Here is a 24,838-nt window from a genome sequence, read left to right as displayed (position 1 = left end):
ATTTCCTTCATCAATGGTTTATAGTTTTCTGTGTATAATTCTTTCACCTCCTTGGTTAGACTTATTCCCAGATATTTTATTACTTTGGGTGCTATTTTAAAGGGGACAGAAATAGACTCACAGACAGAGAATACAGACTTGTGGTTACCAGGGGGGTGGAGGGTGGGAAGGGATAGACTGGGATTTCAAAATTGTAGAATAGATAAACAAGATTACACTGTATAGCAGAGGGAAATATACACAAAATGTTATGATAACTCACAGAGAAAAAAATGTGACAATGAGTGTGTATATGTCCATGAATGACTGAAAAATTGTGCTGAACACTGGAATTTGACACAACATTGTAAAATGATTATAAATCAATAAAAAATGTTAAAAAAAAAAAAACCAAAGGGAAAAAAAGCTATAATCTAGTGGGAGAAAAGAGGCAGTTTGAGGTTTTCCTTTAATAAGAAGCAAAATGGCTCCCTTAAGATTAGCTCTAAAGAGGATAGAATGCTCAGTGGTAGAACAGGCATCAGGTGAGACTGCCTTGCCAGAGCACTTAAAGCATCATTACATGGTCCAAGTCTGTGTCTGTTGATGAATGAACGGCCAAAAAAAATGTGGCATGTACAAAGCGGAATCTTATTCAGCCATAAAAAGGAAGGGAATCCTGCCATTTGTGACAACATGGATGAACCTGGAAAATACTATAATAAGTGAAATAAACCGGATACAGGAAGATATGCTGAATGATCTCACTTAAATGTGGAATCAAAAAAGTCAAACTTGAAGGAACAGTGGCTGGGGCATGAGGGATGGGGAGATGTTCAAAGGGTACAGACTTTCATTTATAAGATGGATTTGTTGTGGGGAGCCAGTGTAGCATGTGGTGGTTGTGGTTAATAATACTGTATCAAGTATTTGAAATTTGGTAAGAGTAGATCTTAAGTGTCCTCACTAGACACACAAAGAAAGGTAACTCTGTGGGGTGATGAATGTGTTCGTTTCATTGTGGTAATCATTTCATTCTGTATAGATATATGAGATCTGCAAATTGTACACTTCATACACAGTTTTCATTTGTCAAGTACACCTCAATAAAACTGGAAAATAACTGGAATAAGGAAAAAAATACATCCTTTTGGGAAAGCAATAGTTTCACAATTTTGGAAATCATAAACAGCGAAATATTCTTTAACAAAGAGAAATGTATTGTTGAGATGTTTCAAATTGATGGAAACAGAAAAAATAAGAAGTTACCCAGAACACCACCCTAACTCGACTTGCATCACACTGAAGAACAGAAAACCCATGCATGAAATTATACATATACACACATAGCAAATAGGACAGGTTTTCACTTTTCCATTCGTTAGAATGAGGGCGGAGGATAAATGAAGTAGCTTCTCGTAAAGAACACACCTAGAACTTGAAATGATATAATAATGAGAAAAAGATTCTCAAAAATGGCTTCACTGGGATGTTGTTTTTAAAATAATTATTACCCAAGGCAGTTCTACTGCAAGGTTCTAAGAGTAAAGTGAAGTGAAAGATGACCAGCCTTGAGCTAGACCTTAATAATCTACAACCTGACCTACAAAAATTAATCTTTGGTTCTAAGACTGCAATGTGCGACAGTAATCTTTATTCTTGGGCTCCTACTTAATGAAGGATTGCTTCAAAACCTTTATAATAAATGTAGATATCTATACATATATGTACATGGATATGATATATGTATATGTCCAAATTTATATACTGAACACATGCATACATATATGTGCACATATACATACATATACATACACATATACATACACATATATCGATTTTCTTAGAAGGGGATATATTTGTGGACATATTTTTTCCTGAAAATAAACATTTTCAGGCATATACCCAGAACCATTTTAAAACTCTATGCACTAGGTAAAATATAAATTAGTCACAACATTATTTTATTGCTATCTGGGCACCACAACCCAGGCTTCTGAAAAGAAGCGTCCTTGACCTATGCTTCTGTGCATGAACACTCACATTCACCCGGCTCCATAGGGCTCGCCAGCCACACCTACAGAAAATGCAAGTTTAAGCAAGTTATCAGAATATGTCATGTCGGTTACAGTAGTTGTCGACATGGCACTATCAGAGAAAAACTCTTATTTGTGCAAAACAACTAATAATAGCATGATAAGGTTATATAAAACCCAGAGGTAGGAAATATAGTATGTAGACATAGTTTTTTTTTAATTGAAGTATAGTCAGTCACAATGTGTCAATTTCTGGTGCACAGCACAATGTCCCAGTCATCTGTATACATACGTATATTTGTTTTCACATTTTTTTCATTGTAGGTTTACTAGAAGATACTGAATATAGTTCCCTGTGCTATACAGAAAAAATTTGTTTTTATCTATTTTTATGTATAGTGGTTAATATTTGCAAACCTCAAACTCCCAAATTTATCCCTTCCTATCACCTTTTCCCCCGGTAACCATAAGATTTTTTACTATATCTGTGAGTCTGTTTCAATTTTGTAGATGAGTTCATTAGTGTCCTCTTTTTTCTTTTCTTTTCTTTCTTTTTTTTTTTTTTAGATTCCACATATAAGTTATATCATATGGTATTTTTCTCTTCCCTTTCTGACTTACTTCGCTTAGAATGACAATCTCCAGGTCCATCATAATGCTGCAAATGGCATTATTTTATTCTTTTTTATGGCTGAGTAGTATTCCATTGTATAAATATACCACAGCTCCTTTATCCAGTCATCTGTTGATGGACATGTAGGTTGCTTCCATGTCTTGGCTGTTGTAAACAGTGCTGCTATGAACACTGAGGTACATGTATCTTTTCAAATTAGAGTTCCCTCCGGACATATGTTGGGTGCAATTTTGAATCACTTTGCTCAAAAGAGCAAATACAAGTGACTGTGGATAAATGAGACTTGACCTGTGAGTGATTCCAGCTATGCCCACGCCCTCACCTTCCCCATCCTGTGAGTTCACGAGGACCAACATGTATTTTTGAGGGCTGAAATGCCATGATCCTGTAAATAGCTGTTTAAAACAAACTAACAAAGCTGTAGTGTGCTACAGTTTTCTCTTTTTGCTCAGTGTATATTTGTAAGCAGATTTTTAATACTTGTAATTTGGGAATTTTGTCTTCTATTTCTTTGGAACTCTTAAGAATGTCTAGCACAGGTTTTTAACAAAATTAAATAACAGCTCTCTAGTCCTGCTTCTGGGTTCAGAATTCTCAGCAGGGTGTTGCTAATTGACCAAGATGCAGAGCTTCCTGAAAGGCTCCACTCCTTCTGGGATACAATGTAACCTCCTTGGCTTGGCCCCACAGCACCCCCTGACAGGACTCCCCCTCTTTCTCTTATATTCATTCTCACTGCCTCCCTCTCCCACGTCATTTCCAAATGACTTGAAATTCACTTCCTCTGTGCTTCCTCCTCCTCGCCCACACCCTTCCAGTTGTCCTGTCCTGCTCATCACTTCTGACCACGTTTGAAGGTCAGCTCCAGGACGCTTTCACTGTGTACCTACGTCTTCAGAATTCTGGCTCCCTCCAGGTGGTATTCGGGGCCCCTCTCCTGCACTTTCGTGCCGTGACATCCCCGCACTCATCCCAACACCCACTGATTTAGATTCCGTTTGTCTCTCTTTTTTTTTTTTCTTAGAAAGAAGAGAGTCTCCTTATTTTTTCACTCTTTGCCAACTATCATGTCTAGCAGTTAAAACGGCCTCAATAAACCTTGAGTGAGTAAGTGAATGGAGGGACTGGCTTGCTTTTTCCCCTGAAAGTTAGAACATTAGAACATCCCAGGAGCTTATACTCCAGTTCTGTGTTAAATTGCATTTTCTGAATTATAGCATTTCTTATCATGCTGGGAGAAATCTACTAAATATTTGCTTGGAAAGCATAAGCAACCCTTAAATTAACCTCAGGACAATTATTATACATATTTATGTGTAATTAATATAATGATGGATATGTAACATAATAACTGATATATAATAATTAATAAATAGATAAAATAAATGTAGCAAGATGTTAGCAATTGGTGAATCTGGGTAGAGGTATATGAGCATTTATTTTACTATCTTTAAGATTTTTTTTTTTTGCTATAGGTTTATAACTTCTCAAAAAGTTGGGAAAATAAATAAGATTTTAGGGTAAAAATGATTATAAGTAGATATTGTAATATCTCTAATCACACTTCAAGGCATCATCTGGGCAATGTCTCAGATGGAGGCTACCTTGCCCAGAACAAAGATTTTTAATTTCTAGGGTCTGGTGGCGTTGGTGTTAAACTTACCTTTTAAGTCTTCAAACTTTTAAAAGTTTTAGTATACATTTCAGTCACCTTTAAATAAAATCTCTCAATATCTCTGTTTACCTGGTGTCCCTCTCAGCGTTTCATAAGGAACGGCACTTTGGTTGAAGAACAAATTAACCTCTCTGTTTTTTGAGAAGTAACCTGTAAACGCCATTAAGAACAACACTGAGTGGAAGTTAGTGGAAGTCCCCAGTGAAGCGTTAGGGACGTTCTTGGCCAAGCCACGCAGTCAACCCTGGATTTCCTTTTGCAGGAGAGGGTTGGCCGTGCTCTGAATCCTCAGACTGTGACGCAGAGGCTGCTTGCTGCTTGACACGGTGGTGAGAGCGTTACATTTGCATAGCGTCTCCCGCAGAAGCATCTCCTCTAATGGGGACACTGAGGATGAAAAACTGTGCCCCCTGGATAAATGCCTCTTCCCTACAAACACAGTTCTGACTATCCCTGCTAGACACAATAAAAAAGCACAAAATAGTATCGTTCTAACAGGAGGAAAAGAGCCACCTTCCCCACGGATAGATAATGATTCAAAGCCTCTTATAACCTTTAATGAAAAAGAATATGAAAATGAATATATGTATGTATATGCGTGACTGGGACATTATTCTGTGCACCAGAAATTGACACATTGTACCTGACTATACTTCAATTTTAAAAAGCCTCTTAAAAAGTATTTCTCATTCATTTTCCTGACCTCTATGTATTCAAATAGACTGTTCTTCCTTTTGTATTGCTGTTGTATTTGTCCCATTAAAATGAGAGGCAACACTATGCATTGTATCTTATATGTTATTTTATGGAAGGAATCAGGCATCCTTTTCCATCGCTAAGGCAAAGCAACAGAGAGAAAACTATGACCCGGCTTTGGATCCAGAAATAATAATACTGCAATCCAACTGTTCTGCCACCATGCCACTGGGGTCCACTGTACACACAGAGTCCAGCAGGTGAAATTGAAATGCTGATGGGTGTGAGAAAGGTCTCCATTCCAGAAAGCATTATTCATCCTAAGGGACACTTCTGACCACGTCCTGTATTGAAGACGTCTCTCTAGGCTCCACGGTGATGGGGAAAAATAAAGTCAGAATCTCTGCCTAAGCCATCAAAAACAAAATAAAATAAAATCAAGGCTACACTTCCATGAGACTCCTTCATTGAAAAAAACAAAAGTAATAATGCTGAAGAACAGTGACCCCTTTAATAGGTGTGACTGTAGCACAGAGTTCTTAGGTTTTGCTTCAAATATTTTTTAAGCCCCAGGGTTAGACAAAACCTATGTGGACTCTGCCCACGCCTCTGTTCTTCCTCGGATGGAAACTGTTTTCCCAGGTGCACGCCAGTTCAGCCTCCCTCCTGCCTACTGCCCCCCTCCCACTTCTGCCCTGTGGCCTCTGCGGGCAGAGGTGACCTTGGGTAGAACTCACCGGACACAAAGCTCCAAGAGACCGGCATGTGGTAGGCAGTGCTCCAGGTGACTCTCCCAGTATTTCCAAAGTGAATGCAAATTTAAAAGAACATAATACAACTGAATTTTTCTTAGGCGCTCCCCTCTGTGTTTAGGGGAAAAAATTATTTGGTTTTGTAGTGAGGGAAAAGAAAAAGCTTCTCCACTTTTTGTGTGATGGTTCAGCTAAATCCAAGTGTGCCCGCTCACAGGGTTTCATGCCACTTTCATTCTTAGGGAAACTGCCAGTAACATGGATTTAATTAAATTTTCTAAATTACCTGCACTTGATCTATTGCTTTCATGTTTATAATTAGATTATTTATTTACTACCTGCCCGGCTGCCACCCCTAGACGTTCCGATTTAATTCCTATGTTTGTGACCTGGGCTTTAAGAGATTTTTTTTTGTTTTTAAGTCCCATCAAGTGATTCTAATTTTCAGCAAAGTTTGGGAACAGCTGGATTAGGAAATATCTTCAAATTTTATTTTATGACTTAGCTCACTGCTGTCATGTGGAAATACACCAGAAAGTATTTATGGAAGAAAATATTACATGTCCTCCTTTATCATATGTGACATGTAAGAATGTGTGATATGAGGGAGAAAGGAAATGACAAAACACTTGGGACAAACTGCAATCAATTGGCAAATCTGGGGAAAGAAACTGTGGGAGTTCCAGGTGCTTTTCTAACACATTTTCAATTGGAATTTATATCAAAATGAAAGTTACCAAAAGTAATCCCAACACCTGCTGTCTCAGAGAATACTGGACAAGTTTGACACTTTCACTATTCAGCAATCTTTTTTTTTTCCCTTTTTTTTCTCCTCTTTAGTGTCAGTATAAGCAAGATTATACCTGCTTTTACAGATCGGACACTTGAAAATAGTTTACTGAAATGCCATGGAGTCATAAGAGCTATGTGCACAAATCTTTTCAAATCTTACCTTTAATGGAACTGAACAATTTTCCAAAAAAAAAAAAAAATCAGACCAATTATTTCATTTGGTTTCTTCAGAATTCTGGGGAAATGGTTACGGTAGGAATTAGGACGCCTGTTTTACAGATGAGAAAACTGAAAGTCACAGGGAATCAAAACGCGACCACGTTTTCAGAGGTGGTGGGTGTTGAAGAAACCGCACCCACATGCAATGTGGGGGCTCTCGTACGAAAGAGGGTTCACCGTATATTCCGTAGGTCATTGTGCTACTTTTCCATGGCCACTGTAACAAATTACTACACAGTTATGACTTCATACAGATTTATTATTTTTCGGGTCTAGAAGTCAGAAATGTAAAATGGGTCCCAGGGGTGCATTCTATCCTTTTCCTGCGTTCCTTACCCCATGGTCCTGTCCTCCATCCTCAAAGCTACTATTGTAACATCTCTCTGACTCCCTGCCTCTCTAACAGGGACCCTTGTGATTATGTCAGGTCCATTTCAGTAATCCAGGATAATCTTCTATCTCAAGATATTTAAGTTTAATCACATCTGCAAAGACTACTTTTCTATATAAGGTAATATATTAACAGGTCCCAGGGGTCAGGACTGGGAAATGTGTAGGAGAACATATAGCAGTATACCACAGTCTTCTTATAAAAATCTCATCTACACACCTAAAGCTTCTGATTAGCTTTTTAGTACCTCTTATTTACTTTATAATTAACAGACGTTTGAGAAAATCCTCCTTATTAGAAAGAGAATACAAAAAAAAAAATCTGAAAATATGAAAAATAATGCAAAAGCAGAAGAAAATTTCAAGTAAAATTCTCTATAATTAATACCTTGATAAAAATCGGCATATTTAGGTGGAAGTTTTGTCCACTAAGCATGATTTGCTGTGAAAAAGGACATCTAAAATCAAAATTATAATAATACCCCAAATTAAAAGTCCAAAAGAAAGATTGGACCATGAACTCGAAGATGTTGCTGAAAATGAAAACAAAAAAAAAGAAAGAATTTGAAATAGAAGAAAAAAGGTAATAAATCTAGAAAGTAATTGAGCTGGTGCAACATCTGATTGAAGGAACTTTAGAAAATGAAGAAGAGGCAATCACGCCCCCCCCTAAAAAAAAAAGATAAAGGAAAGGGACAATTCTCTATGAATTTCAGAAACAAAAAGTATGAGACACTAGATTTAAAATACTCAGAGCATTGATAAATTGATACTTTTCATAACTCAGGGCATGAAAATAATATTCCAAAAGAGAGAGCAAATTGAAATTATTGGAATCAGAACAGCTTGAGGTTTCTGAAGCAATAATGTGTGCTTTGGAAAAAAAATTCAGAAACTGCCTTTAAATTTTTGAGGGAAGAAGGCTTTCAGCCTGGAATTTGATACCTAAACAGCGAAACAATTCTGCTGGATGAATAAACAATTTTTAGATACGCGAGTGTACTCAGATATGCGAAGACCAAAATGGCTCGACCTCTCCCACATACCCCTTCTTAGCAAAGACCGTAGCATGTTCTTTGGCAAAGAGAGGAAGACCAGAAAGCTGAAGTTCAGGCAATTCTGAGTCCTCACGCTGTAAAACCTCAATCAGTTGCCCCTGAACAGAGACCCGGGCAGCAGATCTGGAGGACGACCAGTAACAGTTGGAAGAGGAAACAGTGTTGTGATGTGTGTCTCCCGGAGGAGCAGAGGGATGCTTTGCATCCTGAACAAGTTCCCAGGTGGTCCTGATGCTGCTGGATCGGGAACCACACTGAGAACCACTGGCCTGGGGAGTTCCTTCTGTGGCTGAGGGCTTTTTGCTGGCTGAGAAGGTACAGCAGACCAGTTGCAGAAGGCAAACCAGTGGTGCCACTTAATCAGCAGCCCTCGACTGTGGAGGGAGTCGCTGGATAAACACCCAAGCATCCTTGCCCTTAGGTAGAAAAACTCGGAATCTCCAGATGGGTAATTGGCTTGATGATGAATTCTTTATTGGCCTCCCTCTCTTCCTTGTGTCACTTCACTAATCCTCTACCAATGTTTCTTGAAATAACCTCTCCCGTAAGCTGCGGGCACTTGAATGGCTCAGATTCAGTTTCTGGGAGAACCCAAACGGTAATCGTGGGTGCTCAAGAAAATTAAGTTTAATTAAATGAGTATAAACACAATTTAAAAAAATTAAACTTCACAGTGGTCCATTAAAATACTTTTCTACAGGCATCTGTTTACTTTTCTCCCACACTGCTGTTCAAATGGTTCGTCGGCTGCCCACGAATTAACAGCGATGCTGTATTAGAGCTGCCTTTTTTTAAAGAATGATTTTAGAAATCACATGTGAGTCGTTTGATTCATTTTCTTCATTTTTGAAAGCTAATTAACATTCGTTTCATCAAAATTTGAGTGGTCCTGCGGAAAGTAAAATATAATTGTTAGAGTTTATTCACCAGCTAGGAAATTGTTGACAGGGTCGCAACGGCCAGCAAAAACTTGAGAAAGAAATTTAAATGATTTTTATTGAGGCCGACTTCCAAGGGGTAACATCTCGACACACTAATCTGGGAACAAGGAAACCTGTCAAACAGGAGGCACTTTTAAACGCTGAGACATGAGAATAATGCGCGTCAGTTTTCCTTGGTGGACAAAGTGAGAGCGAAAGTTTTAGATCCTTAAAGAAAAGAGAAAGCAGTGCTTTTCAAAGGCTGGGTGATACCGCAGGGGACAGGGACCCCACTGCCGCAGGGCACTTGCCTGTGTCACCGCAGCCTCCCTCCCTCGTGCTGGCGATGGTTTTATCCTCGGGCAGAGCTGCACGGATTCCGCGAAAACCCCTTGGAACATCAGATGCGATGTCACCGTGCTGCATGCTGCCTTCTTGCCGAGCTAATGATGAGGGTTTCTCACTGCTATTACCTGGGCCCCAAAATGCACATTAAAGGGCACTGTCAATTAACATTTGGATCAAAATGTGACCTACATTACTACTGACAGGGCTTCGCCGAGACAGTCCTGCAGAGTCCAAATGTCTATTCATATATTCTCAACTCTCTATTACTAAGAAGGCGTAATGTTCAATTAAGAGGTGATGATCCTTTGGGACCCACAAAAATGTAGGAATCCGATGTATTACTATTAGTTATGCGGTATCACTTCACACATGGGCAGTTTCTTTGTAGGTCTGCTCACATCACTGAGAATCAAGAGAGATTTAGAAAACTGGGGCTCAAGTCCTCTGACTTTATTTATCTATTTTTTTAATATTTTATTTGATTTATTTTCATTTTGTTTTAAAGATTTGGTGGGGGGAGGTAATTAGGTTTATTTATCTGTTTATCTTAGTGGAGGCGCTGGGGATTGAACCCAGGACTCTTGCAGGCTAAGCACGTGCTCTACCCCTGAGCTACGCCCTCCCCTGTCCCCCATCCCTGGACTTTAATACTGAGAAGCCTGACCACCTTGGCTGAATTGTGCTCCCTCTCTCTGCCACAGCTCCCCCACCCCCAGCCAGTGTTTTTCTGACCAGATGAGTTTGACTGGACCACCCGAAAGGCCAGTCCCAATTCACCATCACTTTCCGCTCTCTTGTCTTATGAGTGTCTCACTTTCTGGTGAGCCTTCAAGAGAGACAGAAGCAAGACAGGGCGGGAGAAAGGCTGTTATGTATCCAAAGAAAAAAGGGAAAAATAGCAAATCAATAAGGCATAACAACATAAATACAATTGAAAAACAGGCCTGTGTAACTTCACATTGTTTTTCCTTTCTTTTGGCTAGAGCTGTAGATCTTGAGCTGTTCTGTGTCTGCAGGATGAAGGAGATGTTCTGCCCTGAGGCACATGTGTGAATGTGGTTGGGGCAGCATTTTTGATTTCTGCTCTGACAGGCAGACAGCTTAGAAAGTTTATTCCTGTCTTTGCAACAAAAATTTTTTAAATGAAAAATATGAACATCAGTGACTTTTCCTGGGCCCGTCAGAGACCTGGGAATCTGGAGAGGCAGGTACATCCAGAGACCTAGAGTTATAGCCAAGATCTGCTTACCTAGGAACAAAGCCATTGGAGCCCCTGAACCGGTGGGAACACACAAATGGTAATTCTGACAACTTGCTAGAAGCTGGGTGTGTGCTATTTTGGGAGTAAGAGTTTTTAGGGGCTGTAGTCTTGGCGGGGCACATACTTTCATATTTCTTACCTCCAAGAACTCTGTTGGGTTCTCAGTGCAAGGATTTGAGCATGATCCACTCCTGGCTCTTGCAGGGAAAGGGGAGGAATAAAGGAATGAACTCAGAGCCTTCTAGACATCAGAGGACTGTCTGCGTGCCAGAGAAGAGACTAAGCCAGAGCCTCATCCCATCTGGGGAAAGGCGTTTCCCTGTCTCTGGTCCCTTATCGCCTTCTTGCTTCCCCTAAGAAGATGAGGGTGAAGAAATACTGATGAAGGACACAGACTAGGGCAGAACATATTGAAAGACTAAATCATAAGATTGTAGGCATCCTCCCTAACACCATGCCCCTGCAGGGCTCAAAGAGCTGCAAGACACGTACTCTGTCTAAGGAAAAGATTTGGGGAAAGCTGAAAGACAAGAGGGTAAACAAGGATGCTACAAGAATTTGAAGGTCTGGCAAACATTAAACACAGCTAACGTCCTAGCCAAACTGATATAAAATCTCACAACAGTTCCTTATACTTGAAATGCCATATTCAGATTTCAAGTAAAGAATTATGGAGATGATATAAGACAAGAAGGAACTTGACCTGAAAAGACAAAGCCAGCATCAGAAACAAACATTTCCAAAACAGATTTTGGAATTATCAGAATAACTGTGACTGAAATACTAAGGGGTCTAATGGAAAAAGTAGACAGTATGCAAGAACAGATGGGCCACAAAAGCAGAGGGGGAGAAACAATAAGGAAGAATCAAAAAGAAATGTGAAAAAACACTGTAACAGAAATAAAGAATGCCTTTAATAGGTTCATCAATAAACTGGATTGGACCAAGACATAAATCAGTGAGTTGAAGATATTTCAATAGACACTTCCAAACTGAATATTCAAAGATGAAAAAAAAAGTGATGAAAAAGTAGAGGGGAACTTCCAAGAACTGTGGGGCAAGTTCAAAAGATGTAACTTATACATAACTGGATACCAGAGGTCTACACCATGGAGAACAGAGCAGAAGAAATATTTGAAGTGATATTGATCAAGAATTTGAATTCTAGACTCCAAAATTAACACCAGACACCAAATCACAGATCCAAGAATCACAAAGAACACCAAGCAGGGTTAAAAAACAAGTAAACAAAAATCTACCCTAGGCATATAATATTCCAACTGCAGAAAACCAAAGACAAAGATAAAATGTTGACAGAAAGGGGCAGAAGGGAAACAGTGTATCTACAGATGAATAAGGACGAGAATTGCAGTGGACTTCTTAGAAACCATGCACATAAGAAGAATGGAGTGAAGCACTTAAAGTCCTGAAAAACAAATGGAAGAAGCTAACCTAGAATTTTATATCTAGCAAAACCACTCTTCAGAAATGAAAAAAAAGTAAAACAGACAAATAAAAATAAGGGAATTAATTGCCATCTGCCCTGCCCTGCAGGAAATTTTAAATGAAGTTCTTTAGGAAGAAAGAAAATGACCTAAGTCAAAAACTTGGATCTACAAAAAGCAAGGAGGTGTTTTAGGAAAGGAACAAAATATTTTACTTTTCTTATTCTTAGTTGATCTTATGAATAACAGCTTTTTTAAATTAATAAAAATAACAATGCATTGGGTGATTATAGCTCATGGGTAAGTGAGATGGATGATAGCAGTGCCATCAGGGATGGGAGTGAGAAATGGGAATTACGTCTTGAGAGGTATTTGTGCTACCTGTGAAACAGTGTAGTGTTACTTGAGAGAGGGCACAGGATACTTTAAAATTATATTGCAAACTCATGCGAAACCACTAAAAATTTTAAAGAAACATAATTGATATGTTAAGAGGGGATATACACTGAAATCTAAAATTCTCAGTTAAAACCAGAGAGAGCAAAGCAAAAGAGGAGATAAACAAAAAAATAAGTACAATAATAGAAAACAGTCACAAACATGGTAGGTATTCATTCAACTGTATCAATAATTACTTGAAGTATAAATGGTCTAAATACACTTACTATTCAGACTGGATATTTTGTCTAGAAGAAAGTCATATTAAATATAAAGATTCAGCTAGGTTAAAAGTAAAAGGATGAAGATATACTAAGTGAACACCAATCAAAAGATTGTTGTATTAGCTATGTTAATTTCAGACAAAACAGACTTGGAAACAATAACAATTATCAGGGATAAAGAGGAACATTTCCCATTGATAAAGGGGTCAATTCTCAAAAACAAACAAACAAACATAGAAATCCTTAATGAATATTCTCCTAATAACAGAGTGTCAGAATACCTGAGGCAAAACCTGGGAGAGTTGAAAGGGAAAATAGATGAATTCACTATTATAGTTGGAGACTTCCAACATCTCTCTCAGTATGTAACTGATCAAACAGGCACAAACAGGTTGTAATTGACCTGACGGTTCTGTCATTAATTTTAAGTAATTGACACTTACAGAATACTAAATTCAGCAACAGCAGAATAGACATTCTTTTCATGCTCAAACGGAACATTCACAAGATAGATCACATCCTGGGACGCACAATACACGTTAAAACATGTAAGAGAATAAAAATAATACAACGTATGTTCTCAGACCCCAGTGGAATTAAACTAGTAATTAATAACAGAATGATTGCCAGGAAATCCCCAAATATTTGGAGATTAAATAACACACTTCGGATAACACATTGGTCAAAGAAATCTCAAGAATATTTTTTAATTTGAACTAAATGCAAATATAAATGTTTTTAATCAAAATTTGTGAGATGTAGCAATAGCAATCACTAGAGAGAAATGTATAAGACACATACATTGAAAAAGAAGAAAAATTTACAATCAATACTTCAAGCTTCTACTTTAATAATCCAGAGAAAGAAGAGCAATACAGCCTTAAAGCAAGCAGAAGAGAAGAAATAGTAAAAAGGCATAAACCAATGACATCGAAAACAGAAAACCAGTAACAAGAATCAACACAACTAAAAGCTGATTCTTTGGAAAGATCAAATGGATAACCGTCCAGCAATGTTAATCATGAAAAAGATCAGAAGTCTCAAATTTCCAATATGAAAAATTAAAGTGGGTTTATTACTACTAATATCATGGCTATTAAAAGTATAATTACTTTATACCAATATATGGCCACAAATTTGATAACTAAGTGAAATTTACCTATTCCTCAAAAGGAACACATACTACCAAAATTCACACAGGAGAAATAAATAACCTGAATTGCCTGTGACTCTGAAATGCTTTTAATTGAAAACCTTTCCTAAAATAGAACACCAGGGCAAAACGATTTCACTGGTGAATTCTACCAAACTGTTTAGAAAGAATTTACCATCAATTCCCCATAGTCTCTTCCTTTAAAAAAAAAAAGCAGAGGAAACACCAAACATCCTCTAACAGAGTCTCTGAAGCCATCGCTACCCCACAATGAAACCAAAACTAGACAAAGACATTGCGAGAAGGGACAACCACAAGCCAGTTTCTCTTATAGGCATCGAAGCACATATCCTCAACAACAATATCCAATGATACATAAAAATAATTTTATACCACAGCCCAGTGGGATGTATTTCATGTGCAGATCTGTTTCAGCATTCAAAACCCAATCAACAAAATCCACCCTGTCAACAGATTAAAGAAGAAAGAACATATGATGATGTCAATTAGTGCAAAAATAGCATTTGGTAAAATCCAGTGTTCCGTTCTGACAAAAAGCAAAAAAGCAAAAACCCCACAAAAACTTTTCAGCAAACTGGAAACAGAAGGAGACATACTGAACTTGATAAAGGACATCTAAAAATGTTTTGTAGTTCTTAATCTTGAGAAACTGAATGCTTTTCCAGTAAGTTCAGGAACAAGGCAAAGATGCTCTTCCTCAAAGCCGCATTTCATACTGGAGGTCCTATCTTCTGTAGTCAGACAAGCAAGAGGCAGGACATGTCTGCAGACCGGGGAGGAAGGAATAAAACAGTCGTTCTGCACAGATGACTTGATTGTCTATGCAGAATATCTCAAGAATGAACAGAATAACTCCTGGAACTGATGTATCGCTTAAAATAGTGTCAAAAGAGTGAAGGACATAGGCGTCATGCTGACAATACATGTCAAGGAACTCGATGTAGAAAACGACAAAAGCGTTTATGAAAGAAATCAAAGAAGATTCAAACAGATGGAGAAGTATCTCATGTTCGTGTATTGAAAGACTCACAGTTAGGAGAATGGGAGTTCTTCCCAGCTTGACCTGTAGATCGAATTCAATCTCGATTCCAATTCCAGCAAACGATTTTATACGTATTAATGAACAGATTCAAAAGTGTATGTGGGAAGCCCAAAGTCTTATAAATGTTCCATGCCATCTTGGACAAAGGGAGCAAAGTTGGAGGAATCACACTGTCCAAGTATGAGACTTACTATGAGGTTACAGTAGTCAAGACAGCATGGTATTGGTGAAAGGACAGACGTGTAGTCAAACAGAACAGAGAGCCCAGACGTACACCCATGTGGAGTCCTCTGTACACAGGCGGTACCCCCTAGAAGTCAGTACAAAATAGATAGGCGTCTCGAGTTGGCATGGCTTTCTACTGAAAATTGGTTAAGAGCATCCATGTGTGAACACCTACAGATACTGAAATCCAATTCCAGAAGCCACCATCAAACATTTCCTTGAACGTTGCTGTTCAAGGAATAGGGAAGAAAATCTGGATGCATAACAAGGGACTGTCTCTTTTCTGTTCAGAGTGAAGATTGTCCTCTCTTCATCTGGGCTCCCCCGATCGTCAGGCTGGGTGTCTCACTGTTTCAGCTTGCGAACGCCCCCAGTTCCTCCTGCTCTACCCTTCTCCTCTCTGTTACAGCTGCTCTAGCATTATGGTTGCTTCTGAAACACCTGGGGCTCACTACTGCCTCAGGGCAGCTCTGCCCCTTTGCGGAAGCTCCCCACCCCCTGGGAGCAGAGTCCTCATTCACGTCAGGTCTTTTCCCAAAAGTCACCTCCTCCGAGAGATCTGCCCACACCGCGCTACCTAACGCTTCAATGCATCGTACTCTGGATAGTTCTTACATTTCTTTACATTTTGTTTTTAAGTAATAATCACTTAAAAACTATTAATTTTTGCTTATATATCTTAATTATCTCTCCCACTGAGATAGACATTGCATGAGAGCAGGGATTTTTTCTTCTCTGTATCCTTTGTGTATAAAAATGCCTGCACCTAGTAGGTTCTCAGTAAATATCCATCAAATGCAGGAATGAGCTTTAAATAAAGCAGTTCTCATTAATTCATTGATAAAACAAAAACAAAAACAAAAACAAAAACAAAAACAAAAAGCAAACAAAGTCCGTAGCTGACTCTCCTGGAATGACCGATTTCTATTTGTCCAGCATCTCATCTTTCTAATGTTGACCTGACAGCGTGTCCAGTTCGTCCTTGCCCTCCTAGGGCGATGGAGTGCGCTGGATCTTTGTAACCTGGGGCAGTTCCGAAATCCCCACGTGGAAGAAGCTTAGAGGCAGCTGTGAGGGAAAGAGAGGCTAACAAAGGAAGAGTTCATTTAGAGAGACCTGAGGGAAGCAGGAAGGAAAGGATGACTTGAGATTACATTCTGAACAGTGAAATGTCCTTTCCATTTTATTAAGTCAGGATTTTCCTGGTGACCAGGGTGGGGGGGTGGGGGGAGTGGAGGAGGGGAGCGGGATTGAGCCTGGGGAGACAGGAGGCATGTGGGTAATGTTTCCATAACAGGATTAATTTATTTTAAAGGGAGAACGTAAAGAAGTCAGTGAGTTTCCATCTGGGTTTTTCTTAGTTTGGAAATCTTTTCAAGTTCCTAACAGATTTTACTGTGACCTCAGTGTATTTTTGAGTTAGCAAGCCTTGATAGAAAATTAAAATGTACTCTAAATATTTTAAAAATACATTTCAAGTGGTGATAGAACATTTCCTTTGTCATAAGGACATCTTACCAATCTGCATAGAAATACTCCAAGCCTTGGAGAGTCTCCTCTGTTTTGTTGGAGTTTCTACCATCTGCATTTTGAATTTTGGTTATTAAGGTTGAGCAGCTTTGTGCCCTAGTCAGATTGCCAACATCTGCCTCTTTTATTGATGCATTTTCTTTCTTTTTTTTTTTTAAATATCCAAGATGAATTGAGTTCTAATGGATGGTACCGATTTTAACTTTGCCTTCTATTCAAAAATAAACTTTTTTATACGAATCTAAATCTTTTCCTCTCACTCCATCCACTTGCTGGCAAGTAGGCATTCTGTAGAAATGTAATTATTACTGGGGAGCAATGCTATTCTTTATTTAGCACAATTTACCTATTGCAGAGCACAGCATACAGTCCTGCGGCACATAATAATCATAATGGGCTCATAGACCCTCTCGGCGAGCTCTATTTTTGCATACGAGTCATTTTAATTTCAGAAGCACAAAAGGGATTATGTCTCTATTGGAATGTCTTGAGTAAGCCCTACAGCAGGGGGGCTGTGATGTCATTTGTTCTATGAAAAGTGTGTATTCATCTATTATGGACCAAGTCTGAAATATAAATATAAGATACTGAAGGTTCTCTTGTTAAGAAACTGTCCTATGCATTTTCATCCAAGTTTAATAATCCATACACATTTTCCCATGTAAATCATTTATTTTATAAGTGAGATCCAGCTGTTGAATCTCAAATCGGAAACTGATTTAAAATCATTATCCCCAACTTCCTTCTTCAGGTACCTGCTTACTATTTGTGATAATCTGGGCGAGGCAGTCAGTGGTTTTCATTTTTTTGTTTGGATCCTAAAGTTTTGTCAAGGTTAGGCTCTCAATACAGTGACTGTGTTCAGTTTCTAAGGAATTTTCCCGATTTTTATTGAATTTTTTTGTGACTTGCCTTCTGAATTTCAGTTATTAAGATAGAGATTAGAAAGATAAACTATTAAATCACAACAGTAATGATGATGAAGTTTATGACAGAATTATTTGGAACAAGATTAAAGCCACTGTATAAATATACCTCAACTTCTTTATCCAGTCATCTGTCGGTGGACATTCAAGTTGTTACTACTCAGCCATAAAAAAGAATAAAATACTGCCATTTGCAGCAACGTGGATAGACCTGGCGATCGTCATTCTAAGTGAAGTAAACCAGAAGGAGAAAGAAAAATACCATATGATATCACTTATATGTAGAATCTAAAAAAAAAAGACAAATGAACTGATTTACAAAACAGAAACAGACTCACAGACATAGAAAACAAACTTATGGTTACCAGGGGGGAAAGAGAGTGGGAAGGGATAAATTGAGAGTTGGAGATTTGCAGATACTAGCTACTATATATAAAATAGATAAACAGATTTCTCCTGTATAACACAGGGAACTGTACTCAATATCTTGTAGTAACCTGTAATGAAAAAGAATATGAAAAAGAATATATGTGTATACATGTATCACTGAACTATATTACGCTGTACACCAGAAATTGACACTATGTATTAAAATGACTGTACTTCAATCAGAAGGAAATTTTAAAAATCATAGGGAAAAAAAAGATTAAAGCCACTGGATAAATGAGAAGTTGTGGGTTTGAGTTCTGAATGCATCATATCCTCCCTATGCGATTAGTGCTGATCACCTAATATTTGGGCAGTTCTGACTATCACTTGCCTTTTGAAGGATTTTGATCTATGACACCTAGTCGTGATTGACAGGATCAGAGGTACTTGGTAGGAAAAAGAGAAGATGCTGGCAGGAAACTAAAAATGATGAAATATAAATATGCCAAATCTCTACCAACAGAAACCTGGCGCAGTCATGGTTTATCACAGAAATAAACTTTAAAGCTAAACAAATTAACCTCTTAAAATAGAAAGCAGACAAGTAACATTACAAAGTAAGTAAGTATCTCGTGTGACTTACGTAAAGCACATGATCTCTGTTGACTTCAGGCTTCTCGCTATGGAAGTTATCTCCTAGGTCACACTCTAGTTTTGCTTCCCAGGCCTTTCATGCTATTGTAAGTTGATGCTTGATCTACAAGCTATTGATAGAGCTGTGTTAGAAACACCTGTGCGGATTGTGAATTTGTCAATTTACCTTGTAATGTTACTTGTCTTTCTAAGGTAAAACTTTACTAGAAGGCAGCACTTTGTAACGCAAAACACACAAAAAGCCTATTATTTAACTACAGGCCATTTATGTATTTATCTTTGAGAGATAAGGAACTAAGGAAAATGAGACCACGAAACAATGGGATATTCAAATTTCTTGGATTATCTACAAAAAAAATCATGTAAGGTAAGTTAGGGCTCCTCAGGGTTAAGACAAGGTCTAGACACTACATCTTGCTAACGTGTCTCTTATGTGTCCTTTACGTTATGATAGTTTTCCTCCTCAGCACCTTGTCTTCTCTTCTGTTTACCTGTGGAAGAAGCTGAATTCTTTATCAGCTAGAATGTCGAGTATCTGCATTTGGCTGATTGCTCTCTTATGATAACTTTTCCTTTTTTCCTACGTCCCTTCTCTTTCCCGCCAGCTAGTGCTTTTTGTCACTTAAGACTCCGTTGGAGTCCACTTCATTGTGTGTGTACAAAAGTGGTGAAGGCGTACACTACGGTGTGTGTATGACAGTCGGAGGTGGTACACTTTCCATGGCATCATGTCAGGAGAAATATAGGAGCTTGTGGCCCGTATTTAGTGATGCTAAGATTGGTCCATGGGTTCAGGTATCCATTTAGGTTATCCAAGCAAATCTTCATCTAATGCTTTTGGCATCTGCGGTTAATAACAGCCTAGATTCGTTATGCAGTAAAATTAGCAAAATGATGAGTTCCCATCATTCATTTTACACCTTTTAGCTAGAATTTAATTTTAAAAAATTCTTTACTATTTGTTTACCCTGCAGTAAGTTTTCTTCAGAAAAAAAGCAAGATAAATATTTAATCAAATGTTTCAGTTATTTAGCATTTTTTAAATAATGTTAAGTGACCAATGAGTGTCCTTTTCCATTTGGGGTATCATTTTGAACTCATGAATATTTTCATATTTGTTTTTCCTTAATTCATTGCAGTTATTATCCTTTTTGATATTCTAATTGTCCCCTCTTTGGCCAGTAGAAGCCCTTTCAGATAGGCTAATCTATTTTCTGTTTACACGATACAATATTTATTACTTTCCATGTTTTAGGGCAAAAACTAGATGTTCTAAGCTTATTTATGTATGTCTTGCCCAGGCCTGGATTCATCATTTTTCCAGGAAGCCCTGGGTACTAAGAGTTTTCAATATTTTTACTTCTCTTTGCTAGGAAGTATGTGTGTAAGCCCAGTTTTAATATACAAATATTAGAGATAAATTTATTAATGAACAGTCAGAAGAGAGAACTAATTCGCACGTGCAAAAAAAGAAACAAACAAAGCACCCTTCTTACTTGTTTCTCTCTCCCAGGACGACCTGGCAGATGAACCGTGGTGTTCCCCAGGTAACTCTTACAGCTACATCACGTGGACATAATGGTCCTTCTGTATGTCAGTGTCACCTGCATATCTGTAATCTTCTTGATAAAAAGGCCAGTACAATACTTAAGAGGTTTTAATTATCTTGGTGTCATTTTTTATTCGTTCTCTTAGAAACCTGCATTTTATTACTTCCTGCACACAGAAATCTTCCCTGTAGTTTGATGACCAACTCTTCCCAGAGATTTAAAAAAAACTGAATACATGTTTTGTATAACTTACTAAGAAGCGGACTTCCCACACATTCTCTGGATAGTTCCTCCTTCTACTAAAATAGAAACTTGGTCAATGACCATTCAAATGCGTGCTATCTTATTTTGTTCATAGGACTTTATACAACTGACTGGTTAGTTTCCCTTCAGAATTAAGGATTATTGAAGTTTGTGTAACAAAGGCTTTGTTCTTTGTAATTCACTTCCTGTTCCTTGCTTATGCAATGTTGCATTGCAATTTGCAGTCTATTACTTCACAGGACTTACAGCTTCATTGCTTGTACAAAGAAAAGAACAAAGATGAATTAAGAGTAGGAGAGACATTTCCTAGGTAATGAGAAAGTACTTAAACTTCTTGCAAACTGTTAAGTAGGAAGTTTTTACTAATGAGTCCTATAATTTTGATGATGCAGCATTTATTTACAGAGTTCCCTCCCAAGAAATATGATCATATAGGGTAATCATTATACACTGAGATGAGGGGCAAGGTGAATACAATCTAGACTCAATGACTCCCACAAGAATTCATATAAAATATCTAGATATGCTATCAAATTGTCATATCTCAATAATTGAAAATCTATGAACACTTTTGATGAATCAATCAAACGGTTTTTGGAACGCACCATGCAGATTCATTTAAAAATGAAAAACTCATCCTTACCTTAAAAATATTCACACTGGCTTTGATTAAACAATGACTGAGACAAGAGAAGCTGTTGGACAAAGCTGTGCCCACTTAAAAGTGGCCCCCAAACAAAGCGAGTTAGTTGGGGTGGGTGAAGATTATCCATGTTAACCTTCATTCTGCTATTAGTATTTGGGAGATCGAGGGTCAAAAGGCTGCAGAGTGTTGAAGGCCTGAATATCAGTTTTTCCCTTTCATCCTTACTTGAGTCGCTAATGGGATTGGTAGAGCATTAGCTACTTCATATATTACTGCAAACATCCTGCAAAGCTCAAAACCGAAAATCGCACATGGTCTCCCAAGGGTGTTCTATGAAATACAGGAAATCTGCCCTTTGTACGTGGGGACACAGTGACAAGCATTACACAGAGAATCGATACAATGAGGAGTGAAAAAGGAGACACAACTAGAGATTTGTCAGAGATTAGATAAATAAATATTATCAATAACTTTACGCTACTGAAGTTGAAAATTAAGATAAAACAGAAATATTCCTAGAAAAAGACAAATGCAAAGTTAAAAGATACAACAAGAAACAGAAAACACACCTAGTTCTACAATTATTAACACACTTGCATCAGTAGATAAATATCTCTCCACAAGAAAACCCCAGGCTCAGATGGGTTTATGGGCAAATTGTACCAGTCATTCTAAGAAGAGATTGTTTCTGTCTTTCGGATGCTAAGTGAGAAGTCGTATTCACCAGCTCATTTTATGAGTCACATACAACCCTAATATCCAAACCAGACAAAGTGGACAAAGAGATTTAAGACAGTATCATTCATGAACTTAGAAATGGTCTGACCGAATCTGCAAAGTATTAATTAGGATTATTAGAAATCTATCAAGTTAATCATATTCATAGATAAAAGCAGGCGGAAAAAAACACATAATCATCTCAAAGATACCAAAAAGTAATTTAGCGCAATCTGAAAACATGATAGAAACCCTCGGCAAATAAGAGCTGGAAGGGAGCTTCCTTAATCCAACGAAAGGAATCTTTCCAAACAATCGTAGTGGACATCATACTCCGTAGAGAAACGTTTACGACATTCCTTTAAAAATCAATTAGAACTCAAGGGAATCCCATCACGAAAATAGATAGAGTGACTTTTTTAAAAGGTTAAGCAACTTTTAAAAAAGAAACAAATATCATGGAAATAGGGATGAATGATTGCTCTGAACTCATGGAGCCAAATCATGGCCTCAGGAGCTGCGAGAGAAGGGTCCATGTGCAAAGGACAGAAGGTAGATTTCGGGAGGCCCTAAATTCTGGGGAAGACAGATTTCTCCATTAAGCTCTCATCCCAAGGTCGGTGTCTCACTGGGGCAAGAAGACTCTGCAGGCTGCTCCGGGATTCCCAGTCCAAAGTAGGATGCGGTTCTTGCCGTTGGTGATTTCCCAGTGATGAGGAGGGACTGTGGGGCGGGTCCTCAGGCAGCTTGGCGTCTAGAGACTCAGTGATTTTCAAGCTCTCTGTGAAAGGACAGTGTCCCAGACTCAGAGAAAGGTCACGCCATTAGACAATGAGTTATTCAGGACAGCCACTCTGGGAGTGACAGACAGAGCCCGCCCAAATGCTGAGGGAGGGCAAACAGAAAAGTACTAGAAAGGTGGCTGGATGCAGAGGTCATGTTTATTTAGTGCCCACCAGATGCCAGCTAAGTTTTTACCACCAATGCAAGCATTTAAAACAAATCAGCTTTGTGAAAAATTCCCAGTGTTTAAGAACTTTTTGTGTTAACTCATTCTAGCATGGTTGTTCTACGATTGATTACTTGTCCTATTTTTTTAATGCTTAAGTAAATTTTTCTTTCCATATAGTCCAAATTTAAGGAATATAGCATCCTAGAGGTTTCTCATTCCAACCTGTAATTATGTGCTTTCTTTTTTTTTTAATTTTTTTTTGGTGATGTTGTTGCGGGGTAGGTAACTAGTTTTAGTTATTTATTTATTTTTAGAGGAGGTGCTGGGGATTGAACCCAGGACCTTGTGTGTGCTAAGCATGTGCTCTACCACTTGAGCTATACCCTTCCCCTTGTAATTATGTGCTTTCATTAATAACTTCTAACACTTTGCCATTTCTTCTCATTTATTTTTCTTCCAGTTGCTTCATTTCCTCACTTTTAGCTTTTAGTTAATATTTGTCTCATTTTCTGGTCCAGTGTCATTTGCTTTTCCATTTCCATCTCCGTGTCTTCATGACTGTGTATATCTTGGACCTCCCATCTTTGCTATTTCCTAGGAACTAGATTCACACACACAGAGAAATGTAAATTACAGTAGGATCACAATCTATACCATTTTTTCCTCAAGTTTTTAAATAGTAAAGTTTTAAAAATAATCCTGTTTAAAAATATGGGATCTATTTAGCAGCAAATGACAGATGGAACCATCTTTTTTTCTTTTGGTCTTAAGTACTTTTATCTTGGTTGTTTTAATTTGATGGATCTGTGCATAGTTCAGACCAGAAGACAAATACATGATTCATCTCCAGTCTGAAGCCCCGTTTGAATGACACTCTATTTACATTAGCATTCCTAATTACTTAATGACCAATCAGATATGGTTCATTGGTAGTAAGTGTAGAAACATGTTGTCTAAGGATGTAGTTTAATTAGTATACTCCTAAAAACATGTCCCTCGTGACCGTTGGATGTAATCATTATTTTATGTATTTAACTGTGAAATTCATATTTACTCAGCAGGCTAGAGAACAGCTTTTCAGTTCTCAAAGCTGCTTCGTGGAGCATCATTAGATTTTTCAAAGGAGCAGCAAACTCTTAACGAAAGCAGATTATTTAAGAAAAAATAGCCACTGTTCTAAAAAGCAGTTATTATGCCTGAATACTGATACCATAGCCATAAAACAGGAGAGGAAGAAAAGGCACATGAGGAAGCTTATTATAATTCTGCTCTTAATAACATAGTTGTACGAGGTTCACATTCTTCTAGACCGCGAAGATTATTTGGCTGTTTAAACTCTTCGTTAATAATTTTTAAAATGGCCTCCTATCAAGGGTAAGTGGAGATGTGGATTTTCCTCCTATTGTTGATTCATTAAATGACAACCAGATTAGATACATATAATTAGATACATTATTATTAGATACATATTTTCAGAAAATACAATAAACAGAAACCTGAACTTATAGCCCTGGTGGGAGGGAGCAAATGATCCAAATAGTCTTCTCCTCATTCTTGTTTCTTCCACGGTTGGCATTCGTGCTTGACTTCTGAGAAGCACCGTATTGCTTAACATGAGGAGGGGTGCCTTTTGTTATTATGTAAATATGTATATATCCACACAAGGGACACTTCAGGTAACACACAGAATTACTTAAAACCTGCAATAAACAGATAACTTAATTTAGTTTCAATAACCTCATTATACAGAGGAGGACTGTGAGGCCCAAGAAGATGCAATGATACAATAGTTAAGATAATACCTAATATTTGTAGTGTTTTATGTACTGTGCTAATCACTGCCTCCTTCATATCTTATTACTTTTTAACTATGCTATTATTATCTCCATTATATACATATGCGATGTAGGATCTGAGCGTCT

The sequence above is a fragment of the Camelus ferus genome, chromosome 36 (genome assembly GCF_009834535.1).
Source record: "Camelus ferus isolate YT-003-E chromosome 36, BCGSAC_Cfer_1.0, whole genome shotgun sequence".
Lineage (NCBI taxonomy): Eukaryota > Metazoa > Chordata > Mammalia > Artiodactyla > Camelidae > Camelus > Camelus ferus.
Note: the sequence above shows the minus strand (reverse complement) of the source record.